We start from the raw sequence: 8,149 nt of genomic DNA, 5'->3' as shown, positions 1-8,149 counted from the left end.
TGCTCTAGTATTAAACTATGTATAGAGGCTAAATAAAGCTTGTCTTTGACAATGTTACTCATGTACTTTGATAATGATACTTATGTACTTAGAATGAGTGCAAGCATAGTTTTGAGCACACTGAAGAATTTGATAATGTATGCGGTAACTGAGCATTAATTTTTATGTCTAAATTATCCTCAATTGTTTACAACATGCTAGTAATCTTTAAAGGATTAGAATGTATAGTTTTATATCTGTTAAGTTTTAGCCTTGGATGAAGATTTAACTGAAAATGCTCTAGCAGAAAAGTAAAACTGTAGGTCATAAGTACAGTTCAAGACTGAACGGGAATTTTACAAAACCACAAATAGAACCCACAGAAAGACTGGGAACTTTATTTTCCCAATTCTTGCATACTCACTTATTACAGAATATTACAGTCATTTTGTATGCTTCAGAATATCCAAATAAGCTACTATCTTTTGTAGGCTTATATTTTTAAAAATCTACTTTAATGATGGTTCTTAAATGCTTTTACGACCCTTCTAGTACACCAAAGGTAGTAGAAAGGAAACATTAATAAGGCAAAGAACGAAGGGAACCTGATTAGAAATAGTTCTTTGGGGCGATTCTAATCTTCTGTGACAGGATATCAGCAAATTTACTTCACAAAAATCAACAGCTGTAGCTAAATCCACTCACAAACACCACTAAGAAGTCAGCAATGGTAGTTTGATCAAAACAAACAAACAAATAGCTAGGCTCTGACTGCCTGAGTTCAAGAACCTGCCAGCATATCACAAGAAGTCCACTGGTGCATTTCTTTCTATGAAGTCACCAAAGAAGGCAAGGGGAACCAATGCCACAATGTTGTCAGTGAAGACCGACATCAGAAAAGCCCATGGAAGACCAGCAAAGAGTGGCAAGGTGAACCAATGCCACATTCACTGTCTGTTTGGTATATTCACACCTTTTCCAAACATTACATGTCCTTTCAAGCATCTGCTCTAGCAAAACATCATGTGCCCCTTTCCAGGCAGCTTCTGGAAAAACATCATTTATCTGTTCTCAGGAAAACATCCTCCCATGTGTCTGCTTCAGCAAAATCATCCGTTTAAATGTCTGCTTCAGCAAAATATGCTCTCCTAAGACAGTTTCCAGAAAAACATCACATATTTGAGTCTCCAAAAAACCAAAAATTTCCATTTTAATCATCTGTCAAAAACTTCTGTCACCTGAGGGATCATTTGCTAAAGAATTTAATTCAGACAATGCCAAAGATGATTTGAATCAGAATTACTAGTGTAGGAATATGCTTTCCACACATGTGTAATTTTGAGTATTCATGTTCATATGTGTGTGAGAGTGAGATTAAAAATTATTCCTCATGCCTAATGGATTCAGACACTTGCTCTCCAGTTATGGGCATTGTGCTGGAATTTTTAGGAGGTAGAGTCTTCCTGGAGGAAGAATTTCACTGAGTGTGAAATTTGAAGTTTTATAGTCTTGCCCAACTCTTTTTTACTCTGTTCTGCTTCCAGTTGTGGATGAAAGGTGACCAGCCACTTTCTTGCTCTTAACACATTGTCTTCTATGGCTATTGACATGTCTTTCCAAGCAGCATAGACCTTATATGTATAGAACCGCAAGCCAAAATAAACAACTTTGTTCTGAGTTACTTTTCTGTCAGGGTAATTTATTATAACAACAGATAAGTATTTCAATAAGCTATCTTAATGGAAAAAATATTTTAACATGTGACAATAAAGAAAATTCAAATTCTACCATCTACTATACTAAATGTGATCTCTCCAGAAAATACAATATCTAAAGATATGTACTCTCATTCACTCTATCTTAATTTCATATCTATATCTATCTATCCATATAGTATAGTGAAGGCTTATTTATTCAGTGGTCTTAGCTTTCTTCAGTCAATGTGGGTTTTCAAATTCATTTGCATACCTGTTAAAATGCATTCTAAGGTATGTTTTCTGATAATTATAGCTTGTGATTTTCCTAAATTTCTCAATTTTATTCTCAATGTTTTGTACAGTATGTGCAAAGAAGATGCATGTGTCATTAAGCACAATTTTAAGTTAATAATTATGCAAAATATATGACATAAAATGGGTACCAGAAGATGACACGTGATGAAGCCCTCCATTGTGGAGATTTCAGGGGTATTTAAGAGATTTCCTTAAATAGGAACAGTTTTGTTCATCAGGAGGTACATAATAGTAACCATTTTTATTTACAGATTCTGGGTTGTTTTCATCTGTGAATTTTCTTCCATTTTCCAATGTCTTGTTATCATTTCTTTTAAATTTTTTCTTCATTACATAAATTAATACAACATATAAAAAAAGTGCTGGAGTTCTTAAAGATATGCTTAAGCCCAAGTAGATAATTCTAAAAACAAAGAAAACGGAGAAAAAAATATTATTTTATATTTTGTAGTACAGCTTTAAGCACATATCTCTGGTATACAAACCTAAAAGTTAAAAAAAAAGTGAACTTATATTTAAAAAATCAAACATTATGGATTGAACCATAAACTGACATTATTTCTAAAGTACTGACAAGACACAGTGATTAAATGCTGGCTGACTCTCTAGCTTTCTAATGAAAGAAATGAATATTTTAATCTTTTCTTCCAAGCCACCTATAACATGCAATAAAAGGAGAAATCACAAAGAAATACATCAGGAGTTCACAGTCCGTGTACCTAGGCACATTAATACTAAGACTCAGGCATAGTACTATAGAAAGCCATCCTCTCCCTGTGCCTTATAACAAGGTGATTAGTTGTAGTAGTTCCTCTGTCATAATATTTACATCTACCTTTCAGGAAAAAAAAAAGCAGAAGTCACACTAAAAGGAAATGAAAACAAAAATCATGGTTTAAAGACAATAAGCAGTCTTCAACCCAGTCATGAATATGTCAGGGTTCTAAGATTATCAGGATATGGACAAAAAATTGACAAACACCCTACTGTCTACTATAATACTAATTCCACCAAGGCAATACCACCACTGCCACCATCACCATAGCCACTGCCACCACCATCACCATTACCATCAACACCAACACCAGGCAACCACAGGACCATGACACCAACAACACTGTTACACCACAACCAAGTCAACAATACCAGCATGACACCAACACCAGTGGTGATGATTTGCAACAACACTCTCATTTGTTGTTGGGAGTGAAAATGGTTGGGAAGACAGCTAACTGTAACTTACAACCTAGAATAAGAACAGGTAGATTGTCCTAACACCTGTACCATTTCCCATCACACATCTGCAATGGAAGCCCCTGTGGTTCTCCCTCCTTGTAGTGTTCACTTGAATTTTCCTCTTTTGGGGACCTAGATAGATCTAGAGAACTTTCTTGTGACTGCATCATTAGCTTCAGTTTCTTCTGCCACTTTGTATTTTCCCTTTGAGAGTTGCTTAGAATGATTTTTGTTATAGAGATATTTAAAAGTACTCTAATATTTTCTGTTACAGTTTTAAGAGCTTGGGTCATGATCCAAATATATTTGCACTTCCCAAATAGTTTTTTTTTTAATTTACTTTGATGCCAGGCCATGGTGGTGCATGCCTTTAATCACAGCACTTGAGAGGCAGAGGCAGGTGGAATTCTGTGAAGTCAAAATCATCCTGGTCTACAGAGATAGCCCCAGGACAGCCAAGTCTATACAGAGAAAGCTTGTCTCAAAAACCACCAAAAGATAATCTATTATAAATATATTTCATAATTAATCAATATTTAAATTTACAATTAACTATTTTCTAAATAATATCACTTCTATGTGTTATTTCAAATTGCCATTAATTTGTCTTCTTTCCTCATGAACAGAACACAAACTTGCCTCCTTTTTCTACTTTATAACCAGACCCTCAGTTGGCTGTCGAAGTCAAGCTTCAGAAACCAGGGACAGTAATATTTTAGGTACAGGTAGAGTTTTGGTAGAAAAAACTTTAATTGATCAAAAAGTCCATCTCTTTGACTCTTCATTGTATGACTATGGACAAGTTATTATCTGTGAGTCTTCATGCTTTTGTATTCAATGTAAAAATATACACACAAAGTTACTATTGTTTCTACTACTGTTAAAATGAGATTGCCTGATACAATTTTTAATATAAAATAAGGAATCACTAAAGCAACATTAATCATCAAGTTATTATTTTATTGAAAATAGTATGTATGGGGCCAAAGAGATTGCTAAGAGACCAAGAACCCTTACTACTCCTGTAGAGAACCTGGGTTCTGACCTCAGCACTCACATAGTGACTCATACTGATCTGTTAATCCATTCCTAGAGAATCCAACTTAATGAGATCTCTATGGGAACTACACACATGTGGGGCACACACATACATTTAGATAAATGTACTAACATACATTTAAAAATTATTAAAAAACAAAATTAATTAATGAAGTTCATTTATAATAACTCACCCAAATAGTCTGGTGTTATATAGCCTACATGCCCCACGTGCTCCACACCTGGTAACAGACCACTTAATACATGTTCTGTCAATCAATGCTCCATAATAGATTGGAGCCAGAATTCCTCCTACAACATGAGAAGTAAAGCATTTGAAATAAACCTAGGTGTTATATCTTATCGATACACAGTGAAGAATGAAAATCTGAAAACTTTCTAGGATAATGTCTTTGTTTCTGTTTGAATACATGCAAGAAATTATATCAATAGATTTTTTTCCAGAGGTTATATCATTTTTGTATGTGTAATGTCATACACATCTTTTGTCTATCTTTATCCCAAACACACATAATGAACAAGGAATTCTACATGCCTGTAAGCTATGTTCTTATAAGACAAACTAGTTAAAGCCTATTTTGTGACATGTGTCCATATGCCAATTTTTTTTTAATTCACCAGAATGTTTTGGAATAATTGGAGTAGACTTGTAGCTTTGTGACAAGTGAATAAAAGGACTTATCTCAACCCCAATAAAGGCAGAAGCTTGTTCAAGTATTTGAAGCAAACTAACAATGAGGGCTGGAGAGGTGAGTCAATGGTTTAGAGTGCTTGCTGCTTTGGAAGCACCAGAGTGTGGGTCCCAGAATCTATATCAGGAAGTTCACTGCCTATAATTTCAGTTCTGGGGAATCTGATTCTCTCTTCTCGGAGGCACTGCAGCCAGGTGGTATATATACAGAAAATCATGCATGCACACTTACATATAAATAAAAGTTACTATCAAAAATAAATACAATTACAATGTTACAAGGTAGAAAAAAGGAATTCTAAAAATGGAACTCCTACACCAGGACTCTCTCCCCAGATAAACTGTGGTCTAGTCACACCTTCACCAAGGAAAGGGGGCTTCTAGGTTCAGAATAGCTCCTCCTTTTGTTGTCATCTGACTCCAGGACTCATTTTCCACTGATTTTTGTACTTGTTTAAATATCTTTTGGAGTGTTCTAAGCAGTTCAGATTTAGGGCCTTGTAAATATATATATATATATATATATATATATATATATATATATATATATATATATATATATATATTGTGCTCTGATTGCATGGTCTTAGTTAGGGGCCTAAACTTCAGTTGTGGGCCTTTTGTATAATATGCAAAAGTAAAATGCAGGACTTCAGAGTTCATGCATAGTGTAGAGAACTGTTTCTTGATTCTGTTTCAGTCAATTCTGAGATTGACTTGATTCTTAAACTGACCAAAGATTGGAGGAGTGCGTTAGTGGAGGTCTCGTTCAGGAGCAATTTGGTTTGAATTCTTCTGTATTTTGATGAACAAATCTCAGATTTACAATTTTACTGATTTTATTTTTTAAAAATTAGTGTTTTCTTTTCTACAGATTTGTTTTAACTAATTTTTATGTGTGTATTTGTCCCTTGTTGTGAGTGAGGAAGGTATGAATCCACTGGAATTCAAGTACAGGCAGTTGCAAGCCACTTGAGATGATGATAAGAACCAAACCTTGAACTCTATAAGAGCAGAACTTGCTGTCAGCCACTGAGCTACCACTCCAGGCTCCTAATCCTGGTTGTCTGAGAGCAAGTAGTTGACAATAGACTGATAGCGGAGGCCAATGTATCCATAAAGTACTGGTCTGAGGAAATGAGTTAGAATGTTCATCTTTCAAAAATTTGGGGCCATCCCTTAAGAAATGAAAACTATACATCAACAATATACATTTTCTGTGTGATGTTACTGGTGTGACAAAACAAATTCAATGTTTTAGGCAAGAAACTCAGCCTTGGTGATTACTAGGATTTACTGTTTCAGTAACTTATTTTCCAAGTGACTTACTCAGTTCAATGTACTGATGTATGAGAGTGTTCAGTCATATCTTGTGGAAAACATTTGCTTTGAATTAGAAGTTTGGTGCCTAGTATATGTTTTCCCTATAGAAACATTTAGGTTTGATCTTAACTGTGATGGCAAATTCCTTTTCTTTATTATTTTATGATGCTAGAGGAGTTTCTTTATTCCTTGAGTTTCTACTTTACCTATCAGGAAGCTTACTAGGTATACAGCACATCGGTTTTGGAGGCAGGAAGGTATGTGGAGTTTCATTTGGGTTTTGGAGTTAGGGACTTCTGCTATGTACAGAACTTTTCAGCCTGGAGATAAACAGTGAACTCTGGAAAGGTCTTCCTTCTCCCCCTCCTCTTTTCTTGTCTTCATCTTCCTCACCTCTTCTCTCATTCTTATAATTTTTCTTTTTCCCTTTGAGTATCCAAGGATCTGTCTTCTGTACACATCATGAACAATTTCTTCCCCAGTGTTGTCCATGACGGCTCTGTTTCTTAGCTTGCAAAGATCCCTAGGATAGACCTCCAACTCCTTTGCTGATCTTTAAAATCTTTTCATTAGTGCTTGCCTCTGATTAGCTCTCTGCCCTATCCCTAGGTAAGAAAGTTTACTTTTTTTCTATTTTTTACATAGAAGCATTTAATGTATATAAATCCTACAAATGTTATGTGAGCAGTTGTGAAAGTAGCAACAGACACTTAGGAGTAAGTGGTTATAAAGGAGGGAGATTCTTCCCTTAATCTCTATCAGTTATGTCCTCGGAATATTTAGAAATCTGGAACTCTGGAACCTAATCTTTACATAAAAGTCACAACTTCTTGAGTTTCCTTTTAATTAAAATGTCTTCATCCAAGGTGATAGATTCTAGTCCTGAGTTCTCCTTCCCTTTCACATGCTTAGTTGCTGATAAAGGCTCTGGAGCCTCCAGCACCAAACAGTGGGAAACCGGCCTGTCAGCCTCTGGTTTTGTTCTGTGCAGTCTCAAACTGGCCAAATCCCCAACACTCTCAACACACAAGAGGCATTACCTAGAAATGCTATGTATGGAGATGGACCTTTGCTCTGCCAGACTGAAAGAAGCACCTGTCATAGCAATGAAAACGAACAGCCGATCTCTGTGACATAACTTATTGTACACACAAGACAATTCCTACGTCTAGCCTCAACTTTGCAGTTAACTATCACATTCTCTTTGATGTCACTCTGGTTTCTCGTATCTCCTACTGATTCACTTACTACAAACAGAAATGATTCTGAAACCTTTAAACTTTCCTTAGAATCAAAACATATTGACGTTCTGCTTTTAAGCTTGGCATAAGTATTCGTTTCCTGAATTTGATTTGTTTACCATACCTAGTGTTCGTATAACCAGTAACTGGAAACCCACTGCAAGTGATTTCAATTCAGGCTGGACACACCTGCAATAAGATAAAAGCAAAATATAACACTTACATGTGTTCAACATAGTAAGTTGAGATTAAACTCAAAATGTTTGCTGATGTTATTTTTCTTTATGGTTGGAAGAAAACCATCATGGAAATGACCCTTGTGTTACAAAGGTATCATTAATAGCTGCCTACATGTTATAAAGGTATCATTCACAGCTTGAGAAGAGACAAGACCCTGAGTAATAACTGTTCACCACTATGATTTCAAGGGAGTACAGAAAGTTGAAACTCTTTACCCCAGGCTGGACCTGGACTCCCAGCAACCCTCCTACTTCAGCCTCCAAAAGTGCTGAGCCTACAAATGTGAGTTACTAAGCCTGGCTACATTTTATGTTTTATTCAGTAATTATGCTGTAATAATATCTGTTGTCAGCTTTATGATGTCTACA

At 35.6% G+C, this 8,149-nt stretch overlaps 1 long non-coding RNA gene across 1 annotated transcript; it reads right to left on the bottom strand.

Moving 5' to 3' along the window:
- Positions 1–1,674: 1,674 nt before the first annotated feature.
- LOC143443587 (uncharacterized) lies at positions 1,675–7,812 on the bottom strand. The gene is made up of 3 exons (XR_013112713.1): positions 7,666–7,812; positions 4,460–4,577; positions 1,675–2,394 (listed from the first exon to the last, which is right to left on the bottom strand). It is a non-coding gene; the product is annotated as an uncharacterized LOC143443587 (long non-coding RNA).
- Positions 7,813–8,149: the final 337 nt, after the last annotated feature.

Source organism: Arvicanthis niloticus, chromosome 9 (genome assembly GCF_011762505.2).
Source record: "Arvicanthis niloticus isolate mArvNil1 chromosome 9, mArvNil1.pat.X, whole genome shotgun sequence".
NCBI lineage: Eukaryota > Metazoa > Chordata > Mammalia > Rodentia > Muridae > Arvicanthis > Arvicanthis niloticus.
Note: the sequence above shows the minus strand (reverse complement) of the source record. Positions and strands in the feature narration are given on the sequence as shown.